A 26,061-nucleotide genomic window follows, 5' to 3' on the forward strand; every position below is an offset into this window, starting at 1 on the left:
TAAAAATTTTTTTTCCTTTTCCTCCTATGTCATAAGAATGTCCACAGGAACTGAATTTAGTTGACTTCTTTAACTGTATAGAATACCTAGTCGTATTATATGAGAAGGCCATGGCAGGAGAGAAATATAATTCTACACACTAGTATGTATTCTAGACTGAATAGTCTCTTTCACCGACCATCAGACTATTTCTACTTGGCTTTGTATTTCCAGTGAAGTGACACTTTCATATCCGCATGGATAGCATGGCTTAAAATGCCCTGTACATCCTCAATATACCTGTGAATTCATTTATCGACATCATTCGGTGCCTACTGTGTACCATGCACCAAGCTAAGGAGTGAACCAGACAAATACAACTCTTCCCACAATGTGGCATGAATATTATCTGGTAGAAGACAATCCTTAAATATTCACACCAATAATCCATCACAGCTGTGTTTGGTGCTACAAAGTATACCCTTTGCAGCTGAGAAGTCTCGTTTCCAGATCTGTTCACTTCTGCATACTTTGAGTGCACAGCCGATTTCCAATTCCCAATGAAAAATACCAGAAGGAACTTGGAGAATTATCTTCAGAGTATTTACAAATGTTATAAGCTAATGAGAGGAGTAGGAAAAAATAGTTAAAACAAACCCCTAAAATATTAGGCAACCAAGTCTCATCAGCTCAATGCACTTGGAGAAGTCCTTTAAATTCTCAGGTCTATATCCTGAGCAAAGCCAGGCCCATGACAGGTGAGGTCCCAAACAAGTTAAATAAGATCAAGAATGTGGCAGAAAGGCAACTCCAATGCAGGATCATTTTGCCTTTTGAAAGGGAAAACCTGTTACTACCTCTTTATGTACTGTGACCTATTTTCCTGGGTGTCCCTATTCTCTACAATTAATAGGTTTCAAAACTGTGGGCAACTGGAAGGGATAATTTTAATAACTGAAACAAAAAATTCCTTTATGAGAAAAAGAAAAAAGAAAACCAAAAAAAAACACAAAATTTTCCAACAAGCAAATTTTACATGCATTGAGAGGCTACAGAGTCACTGACAGTGATTAAACCACAGAGCACCAGTTTTCCAGCTCAAACTGGAAAGGATTTGGTTTCTTTTAATTAAAGTAGATATGTCTGAGGGCATCTAAATATAAGTAATTTTTTTCTTTGTAAAAAATTTCTCCCTCGGGGTGGGATGGAGAGGGTGGAAGGGAGACGCAAGAGGGAGGTGACATGGGCACACATGTGTACATATAGCTGATTCACTCTGTTACAGACCAGAAACCAACATAACATTGTGAAGAAAATATACTCCAATAAAGATGTTAAAAAAAAAAAGTTCTCCCTCAATGAACCCATTTTGATGGTAATAAATAAATATGACTTCATAATAACCTAAAAAAAAACCCAACTTAAGTTTTTGTTTCTTTTGTTTTTTCAGTACGCGGGCCTCTCACTGCTGTGGCCTCTCCCGTTGCGGATCACAGGCTCCGGATGCGCAGGCTCAGTGGCCATGGCTCACGGGCCCAGCCGCTCTGTGCATATGGGATCCTCCTGGACCGGAGCATGAACCTGTGTCCCCTGCATTGGCAGGCGGACTCTCAACCACTGCACCACCAGGGAAGCCCCAAGACGCCAATTTAAAACAAAAACAAATGGGTAACTTGTATTTTTACTTTAAAATAAGTTTGAGATTTCTGAAGTCTGTGCTGATGAAAGAGGATGCCAACAAATTCACTCATCACCATACATAAAGTTAAGCTTTCTAAACTAAATCTCTTTAGTGTGAGATCAAAAACAGTCTGCTCTTAGAAGATCCCCAAATGCTATCTCTTCCAACTCTTTAAAAGCTAGCTTCTGTTTCTCCAAGAAGCAAAATACATTCATTTTTGCAAACAAACACCATAGGTATCTGAAATGCAAAATAACCAGCAAGCCACATTCTTTTCCACAGAATTAGCGGGAACTATCACCTGTTTCTCAGATTGTTTATGTCCCTGTTTTCTTTTTTTTCACTGGCAGGACGGCCCAGAACCTCTATTTTGTCTTTTCCATCTTCTGAATGAGGAAGCTTAATTGTATCAATGGTGACTTCACCTTCAGAAGAGGTGCTATCATCTTCATCCTCAAATTCTGAACTGTCCTCTGAACTGTCTTGTGAATTCTCTTGTGAACTGTCATCTTCTTTGAATCAGACTGATTCATCTCAAACAAGGTCATATCCATTTGCATAACTTTTCCGAGAGTGTCAATATTTTCAATATTGAAATGACCAGGTGGTGCAGCTGCCATTTCTTTCCTTAGCTTTTCGTTTGCCTGAGCCATCTGTGGGAGAAAGCTCTGTACTTGGTCCAATAGGGGACTCCTCTCTATCCTGTTTGAAGAGTGGAATTCTTTCTGGAATTACGCTTGGAGTTGATGAGCAACCTGTCCCATATACCTCCGTGGCCGCCGCTGCCCTCCAACAGCAGCTCTCTGGACACCAAGACCCTGGAGCTGACCTGGGAAAATTACAAACAGCTCGCATCGGGCTGGGATTTGCCGTGGGCCTCCCTGCTGCTCGCCCGTCTTCAGAGCAGCCCCTCCAGGCCCAGATGCTGGAAAAAGGCTGGGGACATCTTTGTTTTTTAACTGATGAGTTTAAGCCATATAGATATATATATATATAGATATATATATATATATATATAAATTACTGATATGGAATGACATTTAATTGCCAATTTGTTTTCTGTAATGTCATATAGCTTTTCTGTCCCACATTTTCTCACATACTGACATCCTTTGTTCTTACTTTTTGTACTCATTTTCAAAATTAATTTCTTTGGTTCTGCCAGGTCTTAGTTGTGGCATGGGGGACCTTTGATCTTCTTTGCAGTATGTGAACTCTTAGTTGTGGCCTGTGGGATCTAGTTCCCTGACCAGGGATTGAGCCCAGGCCCTCTGCATTGAGAGCGTGGAGTCTTCGCCACTGGACCACCAGGGAAGTCCACTGACTTGACTTACTTTTAATTTCCTTCTGCGTATATTCTATAGATAATCAATTTGTGGATACCATGGAGGTTACATATAAAATCCTATCAAACTAGCTTAAACTGATATCAACATAATTTTAATCACACGCAAAATCTCTATTACTTCTCCAATTACATTACACATTAATTACATGTTATTAATGTCACAAATCACATATTTACACATTAATTACATGTTAGTAATGTCACAAGTCACATATGATACATTGTTTTCTGTTTATGTAGATTATGAATTAGTTATTTGGGGATGCTATAACAAAATGCCACAGCTTGGGTAGCTTATAAACAGAAGTTTATTTCTCATGGTTCTGGAGGCTGAAGTGTGAGATCAAGGTGGTTAGGTAAAGGTCTTTTCTGAGTCATGGACTTTTCATTATATCATCACCTGGAGGAAGGGGCTAGAGAGCTCTCTGGGGTCTCTTTTAAAAGCACACAAGAGACTTCCCTGGTAGGCCAGTGGTTAAGAATCTGTCTTCCAATGCAGGGGACATGAGTTCAATCTTTGGTCAGAGAACTAAGATCACACATGCCAAAGGGCAACTAAGCCCATGCACCACAACTATTGAGCCTGTATGCTGGCTCTACAGCCTGTCTGCCACAACTAGAGAGCCTGTGTGCTGCAACTACAAGCCCCCATATCACAGCTAGATATGAAGCCTGTGCGTCACAACAAAGATCCCACGTGCTGCAACTAAGAGCGAATGTAGCCAAATAAATAAATAAATACATATTTTAAAATAAATAAAAGCACACACATTATATTCATGGTGGCTCTGTCTTCATAACCTAAGCACCCCCCAAAGGCCCTACATCCTAATACCAACACATTTGGAGGTTGTATTTTTAACATATGAATTTTTGGGGAAACAATCATGCAATAGCAATAAATTGATAATTATTTTAATATTTTGGTTTAAAAAATATCCTAGAATAATAAAAAGTATAGTTACAAGTCAAAATTATAGTGTTTTCTCTATTTGTCCATTTATTTATCTTTATCAGAGACATATATATTTTCATATGGCCTCAAGTTACTGGTGTCCTTTCATTTGAACTTGAAGTACTCCCTTTAGCATTTCTTGAAGGATAGATATTATGGTACTGAACTCCTTCAGCTTTTGTCTGAGACTGTCTCTCATATTCCTCATTTTTGAAGGATAATATTGTAAGATATAGAATTGTTGGCAGGTAGTTTCCGCCATACTTTAAGCATATCATTTCACTCTCTTCTGGCCTGCAAAATTTCTGATGAGAAAGCAACTGATAATCTTACTGACAATCACAATTAAGTGGATCATAATAATTGTCACATATAACTTTGTTTATATATATTTCTTAATGCTAACCTATTTACAAAAGTACTTATTGTTTCAAAATTTTGTATTTATCATTCTAAGATTACTTAACAAATCTATATTTTTATTCTACTTATTTATAGAATAAGAGGTTATTAGCCAAAATTATGAATTCATTGCTGAAATGTGTGGTAAAACATTCTTGATAAGCGTTTTTCCATGTCTGAGAATTTTGATATGAACTCCAGCTTTTCAGTTTGATTTTAGCATTGATAGATCCAGTGTGAGGATTCAATGTTGACTAAGGAATTAAAAATCCCTCAGGGCTCTCCTTCATTCATTATAGTAAAAGTGTTTTCTATGCTGTGAAAACTCATGTGTATGTAAGTCTATTCAATGATATTCTCCAGTTAAAATGATCTCCATGTCAGTTACATACACATAGTATGTAAATCTTCTGCAATGGACATCCCCCCTTTGTAGCATTTCTACTAGCTATCATCAAAATTCAGTCTAATTTAGTCCATAAAGTGAACACTTTATGCTGGTCTGGTGTTTACACTGCACTGTAACTGAGTTCTATGAGTCTGCTGAATTCCTAACTTACCTCATTCCCAGGTTTCACATGTGGATGACCAGGGTTCACACCTGAAGAAATTTATTATTTTCTTACAGCTACATTGTTCCACCAGGAAAATAACTTGCCTGGATATCATTTCTTGCTTTTAATGTCACAGTTTTTGCTTGAAATAAGACAAAAATAATAATTAAATTAAATAAATAAATAAGAAACGACACATGTGACATTTGGGGATTAAATTGTTGAAAAGTACATTACATGGGGAAAGAACATGAATTTGAGGAATACACTAGTGAATAGAAACATGGTTTAGAAAAATGTTAATAAGATGTTCAGTGTTTAGGTAAAAGAAAAGTAAAATAAATTCAGACGCTACAGGGAATATGAGAGGAAACATTATTAAAGAGACCGTGGCAAAGAGAAAAACATGAAATTTTAACTCCCACGTGGACAGGAATTTTGCTTCTCTGAGGTGAAAAGTACAGGGGGAAACGTGAAGAGAAATTGATGTGTGATGCATAATGACAGAATCTGGATAATTTGACTCAATGGCTTCACATACATTTCTAAAAATATCCTTTAGTCGAGCCACCTCCAGTTGACATTCCAAGTGTCCTGCTCCCTCCCCACACAGAGCACATGTGTCTGGAGCTGACTTGGACCCCAGCCTGGGGAAACCCTCCTCTTCCCTCCACACCTACTCTTCTTGCTCCAACTGGGAAATTATATCTGTTTTGCAGAGCGGATGCCCTGGTACGTGTGGGAAATGCTAGATGGATTTAAAGTTCTGTGCTGAGAACAGTGCATGCAATGCAAGCACAGGACAACATGCCAAGGCTCAAGTGTGGGGGTATCAATGGCAGCCCAAGTTCGAGCACCCTGAAGGGGGGAAACACTGAAGGTTGTCACCCGACACTTCACTCAAAGACAGTAAAACTCTCTGGTTGCTGCTGTTCTTGCCCAAGAAGAAATACAGGCTGCAGGCTGCCTAGACGTCTCAGCCAGGAAGGAAGCAACGTTTTCATAATGTGGTTAACACTGTTTTCTAACAGAATCCAATAAACATAAGACCCATGAGATTATTACTTGGAGTTCATGTAGAAAGGGGGATACAAGCTGTTATGTGTTTTTTGCTGTGTTCAAACCTCATGGTAGTTCCCCGAGCAGAAGAATTACTTAGCAACATAAAGTCACTTGTCTGTTAGATAAAATAGCCCATATCTGTGTCCAGCATTATTCTGCGTGTTGGTGGCAGACTAGTAAGGAATACATGCGATTGTGGTAATGGAGACTGTATCTCCATGAAGGGGCACATGTGCTGTGATTAGTAAAGGAACACATTCATTCCAGGTTGCTCTAAGTGCTACAGAAGCATGAGTCAGGGACAAGAGTGCAGCAGCATATGTGGAAGCTGCAGAGCCTATCTCAATAAGACATGCATAAGGAAGTAAATAAATATTGAGAGACGCACTCAAAAGATGAGACAACGGGCGTCCTCCAGCATCACATCTGTGTACATCTTTCTCTGCAATATGTCCAGCAGTTCCTACTCTTTATGAATGAGTTCTACAAACACGTTCTCAAAGGTCAGTGATCTCTAAAGCCCCGTCAATGGCTTCTCTGGGCTGATATGGCATGTGCCTTTCATACATATTCAGAAATATATATATTGTGAAAAAACGTTACTAAAGGAAGCATATGAGGTGTTGTGTAAAATAACCTATCAATTTCCCAAGAAAGTGGTAATTCAACTTCCAGATGGGTTATTATAAAAATTTTACATGCAAATTCATAAGTAATATTCTCCTCCCAATTCCAGGTAAGTCTGTAGGTGCATCAAAAGGCAATCAATAGCCCTGATCTGTCACTTTTTCAATTGACAGGCAGTGGGGATAGAGATAGAGCTGAAGCTCCATGTAAATTTTACGTGTTTTTTTCACGTATTGAACGTGTACCTGGAGTCCTGCTTTTCTTTCCCGGGTTAGAGCTGCAGACACCAGTCGTCAGAACTCATGAGATTTGCTGGCTCCATGTGTCAGGAGAGCCCAGGATCAACATTTCTCTTCTACATAGTTCTCTCCTCTGGGCTTGGAATATGAGACTTAAGTCAGCCCACGCCCTCCCATGGATTTCTTTTACCTGCTGCTGTTTAGTTTTGCTCTATTTATACCTTCACTATGCAAACCTACAATTTTGGCTGCTAACCTAAGACTCTGACTCCAAAATACCCCAGGAAACTTGTCATTCAATTAGGGAAGTCTATAATCCCTCAGTCCTTAAGTTTATTAGTATTATGATTGGTAGTAGTACAATTAATATCTTTATGATTGTAATCACTATTGATATTATTATTTATCACTATTGTTGTTATTGCATTTCTTATTAAGTTTCTCTGCTCATGAATGTATCTAATTTACTGAAGAGTATTGTGGAGGGTTTTCAACAGACTTACATACACATGGTGCTTCCTGGTTCCTGCTGTACTTATGGGTACTTGTGGGTCAGAGAGCCTCCTGAGATACTCAGACTTACCCAGTGGAGGAAGGGACAGTTGTTACTGTGAGCCCCAGGGAGGACGCTCTTGACTTTCTTGAGCCTCTAGAACAATGTTTAAGTCCTCTTAAGTGACCAGAAAGTGGTGCCAGTGCAAGAGCCCTGGAAGACACCCTTGTCCTGCCAGACTCCGCACAGGATTTTCCACCTCAACTCTGTGCCAGGAACTAATATCATGTCTCCTGGGAAGGCTGGAGAAGGTGTCGCTCCTGGAGTCCAGTCTTCTGAATTAGTAAAGTCAGACCAGGAGCTGACATTGTGACAAGTGAGAAGTAAGGGGAGTATCCTTGGCATGCCTGAACCTGGGGACATGTTCTAAATTCACTCAGGGGTCCAGGAAAAGCTGGTGCAGCACTGGCAGACATAGAGATGGTGACGTGCCTGCTCAAGTAATCATTTCTTTTTCTAAGTCCCCCAGGGAGCCCCTGCACTGTTTGTGCCAACATATCATCCTCCCTGCTGACCCAGGATCACCTGCCTGTTTTCTCCTCTCAGAACAAATTTCTTTGTGCAAACCTAGCATTCTGACTCTACAATATCCCAGAGGACATCTGATATAGGTACCCTGAAATTTACTTAGAGGAGTCTGTACGCAAATCTGCAATCTTTCTATGTTTATTTTTCTCTTTAACAGTAGTAATGGTAATATCATCATAATTCTCACTATTATTGTTTTTAGTCCATTTTATTACCTTTATTAATATGCATTATCTTTGTGGTTGTTTCTACATAACATTGAGTAGACCTGCTCTATGCTAAAGATTGTCTGATTTACTGCAGATCATTATGGAGGGTTTCCCAACATACAAAATACATACACCTAGCTACTCCTGAGATTCCACAGCACTTAGCTGGGTGCCCTCGACTCAAGGTCTCTATGAAGCTGGGGCTGAGGTCTCAGCTGTCGCTCCACAGGGGAGGATTTGTTCCCAGAGTCACTGAGATGGGTACTGGCAGGATGCAGTCTGAGCTGAGAGCCTAGTGCCTCTGCCTGGAGGCCTGGGACTTCCCTGTGTTCTCTCCTATGTGGGCCTCTCCATATGGCACCTAGTAACACCCATGCAGGCTTCCCCAGGTCCAGGGATAAAAGAGAGAGACAGACAGAAACAGAGAGAGAACACAGGATGCAGCAAGTGAGATGTAAGTGACAGAGGTTCTGTCAATGAATCTTAACACTGACCTCCCCTGATTTGCTATATTCTGTTGGTCAGAAGCCAGTCGCTAGCTACTTAGTACTTGCACAAAGAGTGGAGTTTCCTCGCTGCATGTGGATCACAGTCTGTGGCTGGGAACACCCAGGAAGGCATGTTCAGTGGTCTCCCCCAGAACTGGGAAAAGTGGCTGCATTCTGGAAATAACTGAAAGTGATGAAAGTCCAGCCTCACTCATCAGAAGATAAGTGAAAAGGAGACAATGGGTTACATGTCATTTCTCATCCACTAAAGCAGCAAAACAAAAGCTCCCCAAACTCCTGAAACTGGAACCCTTGGTGGGAATGAGGCACAGGACCACTCATTCCCCAGTGGTAGGAGGGGCACCGACTCTTACTGGAGGGTGTTGGCTGCTACATCCCCAGATGCCACCCACTTGAATAAGGAGGTTACTTCTAGAAAGCAAAGGCGCAGTGGTCAGAGGTGTGTATGAAGAGTCCACGTGGGTGATGTTGTCTGTCTTATTTCTAAGAGCCCTGCATGGACACCTGCATCCAGAGGGGAGTTGCTTCCACTGACAGTGAGAACAGGCTGCAGCTGTTTAAAATGACAGTGTCCGTACTACCCAAAGCAGTCTACAGGTTTAATATGATCACTAGCAAATTACACATGACACTTTTTCACAGAAGTAGAAGAAATAACCCTAAAATGTATATGGAACCATAAAAGACCCAGAATTGCCAAAGCAATCCTGAGGAAAAAGAACAAAGCAGGAGGCATAACCCTCCCAGTCTTCAGACAATGCTACAATGCTAATCAAAACAGCCTGGTATTGGAACAAAAACAGACATATGGGTCAATGGAACAGAATAGAGAGCCCAGAAATAAACCCACAGACCCATGGTCAATTCATCTCTGATGAAGAATAGACAATGGGGGAAAAGACAGTCTCTTCAGCAAGAGGTGTTGGAAAAGTTGGTTCATGCAAATCAATAAAGTTAGAACACTCTCCCACCATACAAAAAAAAAAAACAAACTCAAAATGGCTTAAAGGCTTAAATATAACACATAACACCATAAAACACGTGAAAGGGAACATAGGCAAAACATTCTCTGATATAAAGTGTACCAGTGTTTTCTTAGGTCAGTCTCCCAAGGCAATAGGAATAAAAGCAAAAATAAACAAACGGGACCCACTCAAACTTATAATTTTACTCACAGCAAAAGAAACCATAAACAAAATGAAAAGACAACATACCGACTAGGAGAAAATATTTCCAAATGATGCAACCAACAAGGGCTTAATTTCCAAAATATACAAACAGCTCATACAACTCAATAACAAAAAACCGAACAAACCAATCAAAAAATGGGCAGAAGACTGAAACATTTCTCCCAAGAAGACATACAGATGGCCAATAGGCACACGAAAGGTTGCCCATCATCACTAATTATTAGAGAAATGCAAACTAAAACTACAATGAGCTACAACCTCACACCAGTGAGAATGGCCAGCATCAAAAGTCTGCAAATAACAAATGCAGGAGGGGGTGTGGAGAAAAGGGAACCCTGCTACACTCTTGGTGGGAATATAAATTGACACAGCCACTATGGAGAACAGTATGGAGGTTACTAAAAATAGAGTTGCCATATGATCCTGCAATCCCACTCCTGGGCATATATCCAGAGAGAACGATAATTCAAATAGATACATGCACCCCAATGTTTGTAGTAGCACTATTTATAATAGCTAAGACATAAAAGCAACTTAAATGTCCATCAACAGATGAATGGATACAGAAGATGTGGTACATATATACAATGGAATATTACTCAGCCATAAAAAGAATGAAATAATGCCATTTGCAGCAACATGGATGCAACTAGAGATTAGCATACTAAGTGAAGTAAGCCATAAAGATAAATACAAATGCTATATGGTATTACTTATATGTGAAATCTAAAATATGACACAAATGAACCTATCTACGAAACAAAACAGACTCACAGACATAGAGAACAGACTTGTGGTTACCAAGTGGGAGGGGGTTGGGGAACGATGGACTGAGAGTTTGGGGATAGTAGCTGCAAACTATTGCATATATAATGGATAAAAAACAATGTCTTACTGTATAGCACAGGGAACAGGATATTCAATATCCTGAGATAAACCATAATGGAAAAGAATATAAAACAGATGTATATATGTGTATAACTGAGACACTTTGCTATACAGCAAAAATTAATACAACATTGTAACTCAACTATATTTCAATTAAAAAAAATCAGTTGATGTGAACAACATTAAAGGCCAAATGATCCTAAGAGTCATATACAGAGCATTCTATCCAACATATGCTGAATACACAGTCTTCTCAAGTGCAGAAAAAATATTTTCTAGAAAAGACCACATGATAAACCACATATCAAATCTTAGTGATCTCAGGAAGACTTAAATTATACCAAGTATATTGTCTGAGCATATTATTAAACTAGAAATCAATAACACGATGAAAACTGGAACACTAATGAATACAAAAAATTGATCAACACTCTCCTGACCAACTAATTTATCAAAGAATAAATTTAAGAAGAAATAAGACAGTATTTTGAGACAAAGTGAAATGGAAACACAGTATACTAAAGGCTATGGGATGCAGCAAAAGGAGCGTTAAGAGAGAGGTTTATTGCAACAAATGCCTACCTTACGAGTTAAGAAATATCTCGAATAAAAAACCTAACTCTTTAGTTCAAGGGCCTGGAAAAAGAACAAACTGAGCCCAAAATTAGCGAAGCAAGAAAATTATAAAGATTACAGCAGAAATCAATGTCATAGAGATAGAGGAAAACAACAGAAAAGATTAGTGATACTAAGAGTTGGTTCATTAAAAGATAAAATTTCGAACCTTTTGCTAGACTAACCAAGGAAAAGGAGAGAAGACCCAAATCAACAAAATTATAAATAAAAGAGAAAACATTACAACTCTACTCCAGCGATAAGAAGGATAACATGTTACTTTGAACAACTACATGCTAACAAGCTGGGCAACCTAGATAAATGAAAAAATTCTTAGAAACATACAACCCACTAAAAGTGAATTAGGAAGAAAGAGAAAATCTAAATGAAGCAATTAGTAGTATGGAAATTAAATCAGTAATCAAAACTCTTCAAATGAAGAAAAACTCAAGATCAAATGGCTTCATTGGTAAATTTTACCAAATATTTAATGCATTAATGCCAATCCTAAAAGTCTTCAAAAGAGAAAGAGAAAAAAATGAATGAGGAGGAATAGCTCCCAAACTCATTTTACAAGGCCAGCATTACTTTGATATAATAATCTGAAATGGACACTGCCAATTACAGGCCAATAACACTGATGAATATAGGTTTAAAAATTCTGAATAAATACTAGCATATCAAATAAATGGGATGCATCATATTAATAGAACAAAAGGAAAATATAATATCAATAGGCACAGAAAAAGCATTTAATAAGTTAGGTATAAAATGAATGTAACTCAACATAATAAAGGCTAAATATCGGGACTTCCCTGGTGGCGCAGTGGTTAGGAATCTGCCAGGAAATGCAGGGGACATGGGTTCAAGCCCTGGTCCGGGGAGATTCCACATGCCAAGGAGCAACTAAGCCCGTGCACCACAACTACTAAGCCTGCGCTCTAGAGCCCGTGAGCCACAAATACTGAGCCTGTGTGCCACAACTACTGAAGCCCACATGCCTAGAGTGCATGCTCTGCAACAAGAGAAGCCACTGCAATGAGAAGCCCACGCACCACAACGAAGAGTAGCCACCACCTACTGCAACTAGAGAAAGCCCGCATGCAGCAACAAAGACCCAATGCAGCCAAAAGTAAATAATTTTTTTAAAAGGCCAAATATGACAAGGTCACAGTTCAAAGCACACTCAAGAATGAAAGTGTGAAACTTTTTCTCTAATATCAGAAACAAGACAAGGGAGTCCACTCTCACCACTCATTCAGCATAGAAATGGAAGTCCTAGCCAGGGCAATCAGTCAAGGAAGAGAAATAAAAGGCATCAGAACTGGAAATTAAGAGGTAAAAATGTGTCTATATTAAGATAACATGATTTTATATATAGAAACTCTGAAAAACTTCACCAAAAACCTGTTAAAACTAATCAACATAATGAGTAAAGTTGCAGAATAAAAACTTAAAATGCAAAAATCAGTCATATTTCTATATACTAACAATGATCTGAAAAAAGAAAACCATTCTATTTATAAGAGCATCCAAACTAATAAAATAATAAGGAATAAATTTATCTAAGGAGATGAAAGATATCTACAATACAAGCTACAATACACTGATGAAAAAATTTGGAAAAGACAGAAATAAACGTAAAGTTATCCCTTGTTCATGATTGGAAGAATTAATATTTTTAAAATGTCCACACCACCCAAAGCCATCTATGGATATAATGCAATTCCTATCAAAATCCAATGGCGTTTTTTAAAGTAGAAAAAAACAACAGAGAAATGTATGAGGAATCACAAAAGAACTTGTATATGCAATGTGACTATGAGAAAGAACAGCAAACCTGGAGGTATCACATTCCATGATATCAAACTGTATTATAAAGCTATAGTAATGTAAGTAGTATGGTACTGTCATGTAGAAAGGCATACACAACAATGGAATAGAACTGAGAATCCAGATATAAACCCATGCATATAAGGTCAACTAATATTTGATAAGACAGTCAGGAACATTCGGTGGAGAGATAATCTCTTCATTAAACAGTGCTTGGAAAACTGCATAGTTATATGCAAAAGAATAAAACTAGACTCCTGTCTAACACCACTCATGACAATTAAATAGAAATAAGATAAGGTAAAGACAACTGTAAGATGGGAGGCTTTTCTTCCTGGAGGAAAACAGTAAAAATCTTTTTAACACAGGTCTTTAATATTATTTTTGACGATACCTTAAGCACAAGCAACAATTAAAAAAACTAACACGTGGAACAATATCAAACTAAAAATCTGCTACACAACAAGATAAAATAAATAAATAACGAAAAGAGCCTATGTAATCAAAAATAATATTTGCAAACCTTACACAAAATAAGGGGTTGATATCCAAAATACATCATAGAACTCAGTAACACAAAATAAATTAAGTCAATTAAAACCTGTTGCAAAGACTCCAACGGACATTTTTTCAAAGAAGATATGTGAATGTACAACAAATACATGAAAATGTGTTCAACGTCAATACACATCAGGGAAATTAAATCTAAACCACAATGAGATATCACCTCAGGATTGTTAGAATGGAATTCATCAAAGAGACAAGAGATCTGCTAGCAAATGCTAGCAAAGATGTGGAGAAAAGGGATGATTTTTGTGCTTTTGCTTGTCTTATGAATTGGTTCAGCCTCTATGGAAAACACTAGAGAAGGCCCTCAAAATTTAATATGACTACCATATGGTCCAGCATTTTCATCTATAGAAATATATTGAAAGAATTAAAAACACTATGTTGAAGAGATATCTGCACTTCCATGTTCATAGCAAAAGTGTTTACAATAGCCAAAACATGGAAAAAAACGTGTGTCTATCAACAGATGAGTGGATATAAACCTTGTGGTATATTTAGAAAATGGAGTAACATTCAGCCATAAGAAAGAAGGAAATCTTGCCATTGGTGACAATATGGATGGACCTTGAGGGCGTTATACTAAGTGAGAGAAGTCAGACCAAGCTTATATGTGAAACACACACACACACACACACACAAACACAACTCATAGAAAAAGGTCAGATTTTTGGTTACCAGAGGAGGGAGGTGAGAAGAGGCAGAATTTGATGAAGTCCAAAAGTACCAACTTGCAGCTATAGGATAAATAAGTATTGAGAATATTATATACAACATGATGAATAGAGTTAACACTGCCATATGGTATATTTGAAAGCTGTTAAGCAAGTAGATCTTAAGAGTTCTCATCACAGGAAAATATATTTTCCTTATTTTTCTTTTCTTGCATCTATATAAGACGATGTATGTTAACTAATCTTACTGCAATAACAATTTCACAATATATGGAAGTGAAATCATTATAATGTGCATTTTCAACTTAAATAGTACTGTGTTCAATTATATCTCAATAAAACTGGGGGGAAAATTACAACACCTTTACAATAATGTCTTTGAAATTTAAAAACAATCTTAAAAGGAAATTGAAACACAACTTGCTAAAACTTATGGGCTGCAAGAAAAACAGTAATAAGAGAGTTTATTGAAACAAATGCCTACAATAAGAAAAAAGAAAGATCACAAGTAAACAATCTTACTTCTCACGGGACTAGCAAACAAAGGAAAAACCACTAAGCTCACAAGTAGCAGAGCAATGAAATAAGAGATAAGAGAACAGAAATAAAACAGAGACCATGCAAACAATAGAAAACATCAATGCAAGAGGTGGTTTTTGAAATGAAAACAAAATTAACCTTTTAGCTATACTAATGAAGAATAAAAGAGAATACTCAAATAAAATCAGAAATGAAAAAGGAGACATTACAACTGATGCAACAAAAATACAACAGCTCATGAGAGGTGACCATCAACACATATATACCATCAAGTTTGATACCCTAGAAGAAATGAATTCCTAGCAACATAAAAAATACCAAAACTGAATCATGAGGAAATAGACAAACCAAACAGACCAATGATGAGTGAAAAGATTGTATCAGTAATAAAAGATTTACAAAAAACAAACAAACAAACAAAAAACAACAGGCTAGGACCAGATGGAAATTTTCCAATTTCCATTGGGAAATTCAACCAAATATTTAAATAGAATTAAAACAACTCCATGTCAAAGTTTTCTAAAAAAACTTTGAGGTACATTCCCAAACTCATTTGATGAGTCCAGCATTATCTTGATACCAAAGCTAGATAAGAACATTACAAGAAAAAAAAAAAACAACTGTCAAGTATTACTAATATAGATGCAAAAATTCTCAGTGAAATACTAGCAAACAAAATTCAACAGTATATTGAAAGGATCATACACCATGATCAAGTGGAATTTATCCCTAGAATGCAAGGGTAATTCAACCTATGTAATTCAAACATGTGATGCACCACATTAAGAGAATGAAATATGAAAATCATATGGTTATCTCAATAGATACAGAAAGAGAATGTGAAATAATTAAAGAACCTTCCATGATAAAAAATACTTAACAAATTGCTATACGTAGAATGTACCTCAACACAATAAAAGTCATATTGAACAAATTCACAGCAGACATTAAAATCAATGGTGAAAGCTTGAAAGGTTTTCTGCTAAAAATATAAACAAAATAAGTTTTGTGCACTCTCACCACTCCTTTTCAGCATAATACTGGAAGTCATAGCCAGAGCGGTTAGGCAAGAAAAATAAATAAAAGAAATACAAATTGAAAAGGATGAAGTAAAGCTATTTCTGTTTGCATTTAATATAATCTTATATGGAGAAAATCCCAAAGATTCCAAAAAAATTTATTACTAATTATAGACAAATTCAGTCAAGTTGCAAGATACAAAATCAACATGTGAAGAGCAATTGTACTTCTATATACTAACAACAATTTGAAAAAGAAATGTAAAAAGCAATCATATTTAAAATGGCATCAGAAATAAATAAAACATTTAGGAATAAATTAAACCAAGTAGGTAAAATATCCATACACTGAAAATGACAAAACACTGGTGAAAAAACTGAAGATACAAATAAATGAAGAACATTTCCATGGTTATGAAACAGAAGAATATTGTAAAAATATCTATACTACCCAAAGCTGTCTATAAATTCAGTGCAATCTCTATCAATATTCCAATGATTTTTTCACAGAAAGAGAAAACAACCCTAAAATTTGTATGGAACTACAAAACACCACTAATAGCCAAATCAACATGGTCAAAGAAGCACAAATCTAATGGCATCACAATTCCTAACTTCAAACTTTATTACAAAGCTATAGTAATCAAAACAATAGATTCTGGCAAAAAATAGAGACTAAATCCAATGAAACAGAATCAAGAGCACTGAAATAAAACCAGTCATTTACTGTTAACAAATATTTGACAAGGGAGCCAAGGAGCTGCAGTAGGGGAAATACAGTCTCTTCGATAAATGGTGCTGAAAAAAAACTGGATAACAACCTACAGAAGAATACAATTGGACCCCTTTCTTGTACCACTCACAAAAATTAACTCAAAGTGGACTGAAGGCTTAAATATAAGACCTAAAGCTGTAAAACTACTTGAAGAAAGCATAAAGAACAAGTTCCTCAATATAGTTTTGGCAAATATTTTTCGGATATAATACCAAATGTGGGAGCCACAAAAGCAAAAAAAAAAAAAAAAAAAAAGTGGAACAGCAAACAAACAAACGAAAAACTTTGCATAGCAAAATGAACAATCAGCAAACTAAAAAGCATCTACAAAACTGGAGAACATATGTGCAAACCATTTTTTTGATAAGGGGCTAATATTCAAAATATATAAGAAGTAACATAAAATAATAGCAGTCAAAAATTAAATAAAAAATGGGCTAAAGGACTTGAAAAGACATTTTTCCCCAAAAAAGACATACAGATGGCCAACAGGTACATGAACAGATGCTCAACATCAATAATCATCAAAACCACAATGATACATCAGCTCACACCTGTTAGAATGGCTATTCTAAAAATGAGAAGAAAAAACAAATGTTTGTGAGAATGTGAAGAAAAGGCAACTTGTGTGCATATTTGGTGGAAATGTAAACTGGTACAGTCTAATGAATGTAAAAGAATTCAATTGGACCCCTATCTCACACTACTCACAAAAATTAACTCAAAAGAGATTAAAGACAAACATGTATGACTTGAAACCATAAAACACCTAAAAAATTCCTGGGGGAAAATCTCCTTGACCTTGGTCTTGGGAATAGTGATTTTCTGGTTATGACCCCAAAGGACAGGCAACAAAGCAAAAGCAAAAATAAAATGGGACTAAGAAAACCTAAAAAACCTTCTGTTCAGAAAAAAATAAAACCACACACAAAAGCAAAACAAAACAAAAAACAACTGGTTAAAAATGGAGAAAGGATCTGAATAGATATATTTTCCAAAGAAGACATACAAATGTCCAACAGATATATGAAAAAGTGTTCAATGTCTTTAATCATCAGGGAAATGAAAATCAAAATCACGAGATCATCTCACTCCTTTTAGAATGGCTACAGCCAAAACACAAGAGATTACAAGTGTTTGAAAGAACATGGAGAAAAGAAAATCCTTGTGCATTGTTCGTAGAGATGTAAATTAATACAGCCACTATGAAAAACAGTATGGAGGTTCCCCCCAAAATTATAAGTAGTATCCAGTTGTTCCAGTACCATTTGTTGAAGAGACTATCCTGCCCAGTGGGTGTGCTTTATTCCCATCTCAAATATTAGTTACTTATACACTGGGGTTTACTTCTGGGCTCTCTATTTTGTTCCTTTAGTCTATGTGTGTATTTTAGTGCCAATATCATAGTGTCGTGTAACTACAGGATTTTAATATTGTTTCTTTTTGTTTAAAATAAATTTACTTATTTATTCACTTATTTTTGGTTGTGCTGGGTCTTTGCTGTTGCGCGCGGGCTTTCTCTAGTTTCAGCGAGTGGGGACTACTCTTCAGTGTGGTGTATGGGCTTCTCACTGTGGTGACTTCTCTTGTTGCAGAGCATGGGGTCTAGGCACGCGGGCTTCAGTAGTTGTGGCACATGGGTTAAGTAGTTGTGGTTCATGGTGTCTAGAGCACAGTCTCAGTAATTGTGGTGCACTGGCTTAGTTGCTCCGTGGTATGTGGGATCCTCCCAGACCAGGGCTTGAAATTGTGTCCCCTGTATTGGCAAGCGGATTCCTAACCACTGCAGCACCAGGGAAGCCCCTGTAATATAATTTTAAATCAGGAAGTGTGATGACTCCCAATTTTTTCTTTCTCAGGATTGCTCTGGTTATTTGCGGTCTCCTGTGGTCACGTACAAAATTTTAAAATTGATTTCTCTATATCTGTAAACGATGCTGTTGGAATTCTGATAGAGATTGCATTGAACCTATAGATGTCTTTGGGTAGTATGGACATTTTAACAACAATAATTCTTCTGATCACAGAACACAGTACTGTATATCTTCCCACTTGTTTTGTCTTCTTCAATTTTTTTGATCAAAGTCTTGTAGTTTTCAAAGGACAAATTTTTCATTTCCTTCGTTAAGTTTATTTCTAAATATTTATTCGTTTTAATGCAATTTTGAATGGGGAAAGGATAGTGTCTTCACCAAATTCTGTTGGGAAAACTGGAAAACCACATACAGAAAAATGAAACTGGACACCTATCTTATACCACTCACAAATATTAATTTGAAGACTGAAACATAAGACCAGATACTATAAAACTCCAAAAGAAAACATAAAGAAGAATCTACTTAACACTGGTTTGGGCATATGATCCCAAAAGCATAAGCCAGAAAAGTAAAAACCAACAGATGGGATTATATCAAACTAAAAAGCTTTATATATATATATATATATATATATATATATATATATATATATATAAAGTCTACATACAGATTAGGAGAGAATATCTGCAAATCATACGTTGCATCAAAGAGTATAAACTTCCACTTTTAAGGTGAGTAAGTTCTGGGAACTTTAACATACATTATGGTGGCCATAGCTAACAACGCTGTATTATATATTTGAAAGTTGCTAAGGGAGTAGATCTCAAAAATTTTACCACACAAAAAAGTTAATGATGTGAGTTTATGGAAGAATCCTTATTGCGGTAATCATTTCACATTATATATATGTATCAAATCACCACAATGTACATCTTAAACTTACACAGTGCTGTATATCAATTATGTCTCAATAAGTCTAGAGGAGAAAAAAAAGTAAGAATTTCAAGATGGACACAAGAGCATGAAACAAAGCACGGGCGTTTCTGAGTGAAGAACCTTGCGTCATATCCATGTGGCTGGCCCCAGGTCTACCTGCAAAACCACAACGAAAATCTGACCACTGGTCCCCATCACCAGGGCTAACAACGTGCCTGAGCTCCCACCTTGGTTACTACAGCAGTCTCCTAATTGGCGCCCCAATTCTGCTTTTGCCCCTTCAGTCAGTTGGTAGGACAGCAGCCAGAGGAAGTCAGATGATAGCCCTCCTCTGCTTACAACTATTCACTGGTCCTTTATTTCACACAGAGTAAAAGCCAATGTCCTTTAAATGGCCGACAATCTGTTGACAACACCAAGGGCTCTATCCCTTGCTCACTTAACTTCAACCACCCAGCATTCCCAACTTTCCTCAAACAAGCCAGCCATGTTCCTTCTTTACAGCATTTTACCTTGCTCTCCCCTCTGCCTGGAATCTGCTTTTGCCACCTATGCACACTATGTATGCCCTCCCTCATATCTTTTAAGTCTTATTCACAGGTATTTACTGAGCAAGACTATGTGCTGGACAGTATTCAAGGCACAGAGGTTTGGACCCAGCATCTCTCTGATCCTTCTGAGATGGAGCATCATTTCATAAACTTACTGGCTATTATTTCTGGAAAAAACAGATACATAAATATGGGAGTGTAGGAATCGCTCAGGCAAAATCCCAAATAATAGATACAGATGTTTAACTATCAGAAAGGTGGAGCATAACTTCCCAACTCCCTAAATGTGTCCTGCACGGAGTGACATCCTTCCAAACGGTACACACTGAATGGAAGGGAGAAAAGTTTGATGTTACAGTGAGGAACTTGACAAACTCCACCTCAGCCAGGTGATCAAGGGCAACATCAACAGTAGTAAGTCATCTGCAGAGCATGTGCCCTTGATACGAAGTGAAACACATAACCCCAGGCTAATCACGAGGGAAACAGCAGGTAAATCCCAATTCGAGACTGTCAAGGTCATCAAAAGCAAGAAATGTCTCAGAAACTATAACAACTAACAGTGTCCTAAAGAGAAATGGCAGCTAAATGGAATGAGGGTGAGATATCCTGAATGCAATCCTAGAAGAGAAAAAGGTAAGTCTACGAAAATTTGAAGAAAGTGTGGGTTGTAGTTAATAATCAGGTGTCAACACTAGTTCATTAACTGTAAAAATGTACCCTAATGACATGAAAGTGTAATAAGAGAGGAAACTGAGTCTGGGCTACTTGTGAAATCCTGCACTATTCTTGCAAATTTTCTATAAATCTGAAACAATTTTAAAATGAAAATGTATTAAACAAATTTTTATTTTTTTCTAACACATATTATTTTTAAACTGTCCTACCAGTAATTACTATTAATTTCCCTTGTCACCTAGTTGTACTGTTTCATCTTGTTAAATAGAATTTATAACAGAGAGAAGTAAATTACCCATGATAGTAGAAATTTTCCAATAACACCAATTTTACATATTTTATGTTAAATTAAGAATGCACATGTGTATAATCATTTATTATATATTATGTTATTTGGGAGTTTTTGTTTTTTTTCTTTTGGCTGCAGTCATTTTACTGGTATGGCTGTATCCTGAGTCACTTTCTAAGAAGTCACTCACCAGAGATGTCTGTCAGGACTCAGAAGTGAGTCTACATGTCACTTCATGGCTGAACATATTCAAACAGTCCATTTATAAAATAAAAATAAAATAACTAATAATTCATTGTGACTGGTTCATTTATTCCAAGAATGCTTTTAAAAAATTTTGTTTCCATGCTTACATTTCATACTAATGGAACAAAATCAAATTATGTGCCAACTCAAATATTACATTAGAATAATGAGAACTGAGTTGTGACCACAAAAATTCAATGTTTCATCCTGATATTTTCTAATCAGAAGTGTTTTTTAAAATATTCAGGGCTTCCCTTGTGGCGCAGTGATTGGGAGTCTGCCTGCCGGTGCAGGAGACACGTGTTCGTGCCCCGGTCCGCGAGGATCCTACATGCCACGGAGCGGCTGGACCCGAGAGCCATGGCCGCTGAGCATGCTCTTCCGGAGGCTGTGCTCCGCAACGGGAGAGGCCACAGCAGTGGGAGGCCCACGTACCGCAAAAAGAAAAAAAAAAATTCAAACTCCGTTCCTAGGGGATAGCTGAAAGTGACAATATCAGAAAGCCCAAATGGCACACAAACTTGCAAGTGATTATAGATGTTGCCATATAATGTGCCAGAAATAAATTGCCTCTTAGAAGATTACATAAAATTACTTGAAGCTCAAACCCTGGAATGCTTCCCAATTTTGTCAGACTTACATGTTATTGTAATGTCTATATCCATTTAGCTCATGAGGTAGGTAAAGATAAAAAGTGATCTGTTCTTATGTGTTTAATACAGTTTAAAAAAGTATCTAATGCTCCTAAGAAATCAGGTTAGATCTGGAATACAGATGAAAATATGAAATGAAAGTACTTTGCTTTGTACAAGAGCAGTAGCCCACCATGTACAAATATGTCAGATGACAATGTACCTTCATGTTAAAAAAGAAAAAATGCCATCACTGCAAAAGAAAGCTTTATTGATTGTACTGAAGTAAAAGGAAAAACTAGATATGATATACCTCAGCTAATTACGAGTATATTGGGAAAAGATAATGTTGACATAAAAATGCTCATGCTCACAGATATTATACAGGTGTAACTGTGGCACATGTACGAAGACATAGAAGCCATGTTCCTCCACTGAGGGTGACGATGCCAAAATTGTGACCTGATCATTTCTTAACCTTAATGGACAAAATTTCTGCTCCCACAATTTAAAATATGATCTTTAAAATACTGTATAATGAGACGATGTGATATTTTAATGTCTGTTCTAAGTAGTACTTTAAACACACATAAGTCTATCCAACTGTCAGTCAGAAAGATCAGATACAATCAGCTATCATTCTATGCAAATGAATGGCATGTAGCAAATATTCATATATGTGTGTACCTATATAAAACATGTTAGCATATATGAATAAAATCAACTATGTTATATTAATATTTAATGTAAAATCATATTAACAAATGCACTGTGGTGAAATAAGAAGCATCTAGGTATAAGTAGATTACAAATTTTTATGCAGTTTTCACAATGGGATAATATTGTGAGCAAAGTGGAAATTGTAAAGAAAGTCGTCCAAGAAAAACATCTTGACTATAGGAAAAATCGCATGCTTATTATAAGGCCTCTCCCCTTGTTTACAACCAATGTCAGAAAGTAACCTTGAACTAGGTTAGGAGAATAAAAACTTTAACAAGACATAGGAATACTCTTTCTGTTGTAGAAAATAAACCAAAATAAAAAGTAAATGAATAAGCTACGAAGATTCTACAGATAGAAATATAAATTCTTATGGGAAAGAGGCTGAAAATAAATAAGATTATAGATATCCTAATTTCATCTTTTGAATGGAGCTATACAACATTAAGCTAAAAACCTTCATATTCTCTATTAGCAGAAAATTTATTTGCTATGAATGTATTTAATTTACAAAAAGCAGCCCCTGTCTTACCTTTTAAGTATTCTGTTGAAGTTTTAAGTTTTAATATATTTCATCTTAAATGGTCTTATGAAGTATGCAATGGTTGGTATTTTAAAAATCGTCACTGTGCCTGGAACTTCTAAAAGTGATTCACGATTTTTTAAATTACATTCTTATAAAAATTTGGTATTGACATGAATATTATGATTTTTAATAATACTAGTCACATTGGAATATTGCAGAAGATTTTTCAATGAGCTTATGTGTATAAATATTTAAGACTGTCACTGTATTATGAGAAAATTTCAAACACAGCAATATTTTGACTTGAAAATGAGAAAAAAGCTAAGAACTACATCTTAAATATTGCTCATTGTTGGGCTTCCCTGGTGGTGCAGTGGTTAAGAACCCACCCCCCAATGCAGAGGACACGGGTTTGAGCCCGGGTCTGGGTAGATCACACATACAGGGGAACAACTATGCCTGTGAGCCACAACTACTGAGCCTGCGCTCTAGAGCCTGCAAGCCACAACTATTGAAGCCCACGCACCTAGAGTCCGTGCTCTGCAACAAGAGAAGCCACCGCAATGAGAAGCCGTGCGCCACAACAGAGTAGCCCCCGCTTGCCACAACTAGAGAAAGCCCATGCAACAACGAAGACCCAATGCAGTCAAAAATAAAATAAATTAAATAAATTTTAAAAAGAATTATTTGTAAAAATAAATAAATAATAAATATTGGTGACGTAAAGAAAATAGCACAACATGAAAGTTGTGAGTTAAGTTTTATTGGGGGCAAAATAAAGACTATATCCTGGGAGACAGAATCTCAGATGGCTCCAAGAAACTGTTCCAAAGAGGCAGGGGGAAGGCCAGTATATATGTAATTTTGGTGAAGGGGGAGTACACGCAATCGAGCACATATAATTTTTGCAGAAGGTTTCTGCTCGTCTCATGCAGGCTCCGGCTAGTGACGTCACCATGAAGGATTTCAGTGCTTCTCTAGACACGAGGAGATACAAGAACTGGGCTCATAAAATCAGCTCCTGAAAGTATCTAACTCTCTGAAGAGCTGTCCTGCCAGCTTTCCCGGAGCACAGAGCACGTTATTTCCGCTCTCCACCATGAACTCCTTTCAGGGGGTGTTGAAGGTCAGCGGCTGCAGCAGCTGCACCAGCACCTGATTTAATCCTTGTCGAGGTAGAAGGCAAGTGCCGATCCATAGCTGACAATACGCTCCAAATAATTTTATTCCTTTAAGATGGAAAAGTAAAATACAATAAATTCTGATTCTGACATGTTTAAAGTATAAAACTTAACATAGTGTGTTTTACTACACTGTTTTTTTTACTCTTTTTTTAATTTTTATTTTGCGGTACGCGGGTCTCTTACTGTTGTGGCCTCTCCCGTTGCGGAGCACAGGTTCCGGACGCGCAGGCTCAGGGCCATGGCTCACGGGCCCAGCCGCTCCGCGGCATGTGGGATCTTCCCGGACCAGGGCACGAACCCGTGTCCCCTGCGTCGGCAGGCGGACTCTCAACCACCGCGCCACCAGGGAAGCCCTGTTTTTTTACTCTTTCAATACGTTTTAAACTAGATCCACGTTACCTGCACATCATCCGTGTATAGTCTGTTAGTTAAGGTCTTTGAACAAAGGAATAAGTGGATAATTCCGTGCGGTTGAGGACAAGGGGCGGAAACATTTCTCTTGGCCGCTAAAAAAAGGGGACATTTTTACAACCTTCCGGGGGCGTCTGAGGAAACGCAGCAGAGTCAGTCCGCGACGGTGAACTCTCCCGGTCGCCCGCGCCCCAGCTCCTTCCCCGCGGCCCGAGGGTCCGGGGCCCAGCCGCGCCGCCCACGAGGGCACGCGCTTCCCGCGCTCCGCCTTGGGCGGAGCTCCTCCCGCCAACCGCCCCGCGTCCGGAATAGACGCCCCGCCGGGAACAGCCTCCACGCCGCCGGCCCCTCGGAGACCGGATCCGAGGGACAACAAGCGACATCGAACGTTACCTGAGAAGGTGGGGATACACCGCGCGGGGCGGCCGGAAAGGAAGACGCGGAGCGTCGAGGAACGGGCACAGCCCCTTTGCACCGGTCGGGGCGCGGGTGGGGAACATCGTCCTCCCGCAGACCAGCCAGCCCCACACGCGGGCCCGCAACCGCCATGGCACCTCCACTCCGTCCTCAGGGAAGACCGCCCAGCAAGTGCGGGTGCAGTTGCGCATGCGCCCCATCGCCTGTGACATAGTGGCTTCGTGTCCCCCCTGCAGGCCCTTGGGGGAAGTGTAGGATGCTCGAACTCACTGGAGAACATAAGTTACTCAAAATCTCAGTGCCTCAGACTCTCTGCTGATGGCACTGGTGATGCTCTGTTCAAGCCATGCCGGCTCTCTTACCTGGGATGTGCCCCACTCTTTGGAGCCATGTTATCTGGTTTTTAGGTCATCCCCCCAAAAATGATAATAATCTCTATTCTATGCTACAATGACAGCATCAATTTCAGGTCCCTAGAAAAGAGCAACCAATTTCCATCATCAGATTCTCCACTGGATCTTCAACCTGTTAGACACAGAGGACAGCTCCTCTGCTTGGAATAAAATTCTCTATAGTAATATACAGAGTTGATCACAAACACAAATAACTGAAACAGAAGATGGGAGTAGAAAATCTATGGACTTTTCCTCATTTGAGAATAGGAGTCCACAGTTAATTCCAAGAAACCGTTAGCTATCTGAGGCAGTGGAATACAGCTGGCATACCTTGGAGCTTGTCAGGGAGGGACTCAAACTGTGTTTTCCCTCATTTAGCAAATCCTCTCAAAAATTAAGGAAACAAGAAAAAACATTCTGCTTATGACCACCTTTATTCAATTATATTTTATGCACAAGAAAGTAATGTAAAATACGTTAAATATAAAATATCAGAAAACAAAATGATAATG

General features: G+C 38.0%; 1 pseudogene; it reads right to left on the reverse strand.

Moving 5' to 3' along the window:
- Positions 1-1,957: 1,957 nt before the first annotated feature.
- Positions 1,958-25,120, reverse strand: LOC132595323 (NOP protein chaperone 1 pseudogene; annotated as a pseudogene).
- Positions 25,121-26,061: the final 941 nt, after the last annotated feature.

The sequence above is a fragment of the Globicephala melas genome, unplaced genomic scaffold (assembly GCF_963455315.2).
Source record: "Globicephala melas unplaced genomic scaffold, mGloMel1.2 SCAFFOLD_75, whole genome shotgun sequence".
Lineage (NCBI taxonomy): Eukaryota > Metazoa > Chordata > Mammalia > Artiodactyla > Delphinidae > Globicephala > Globicephala melas.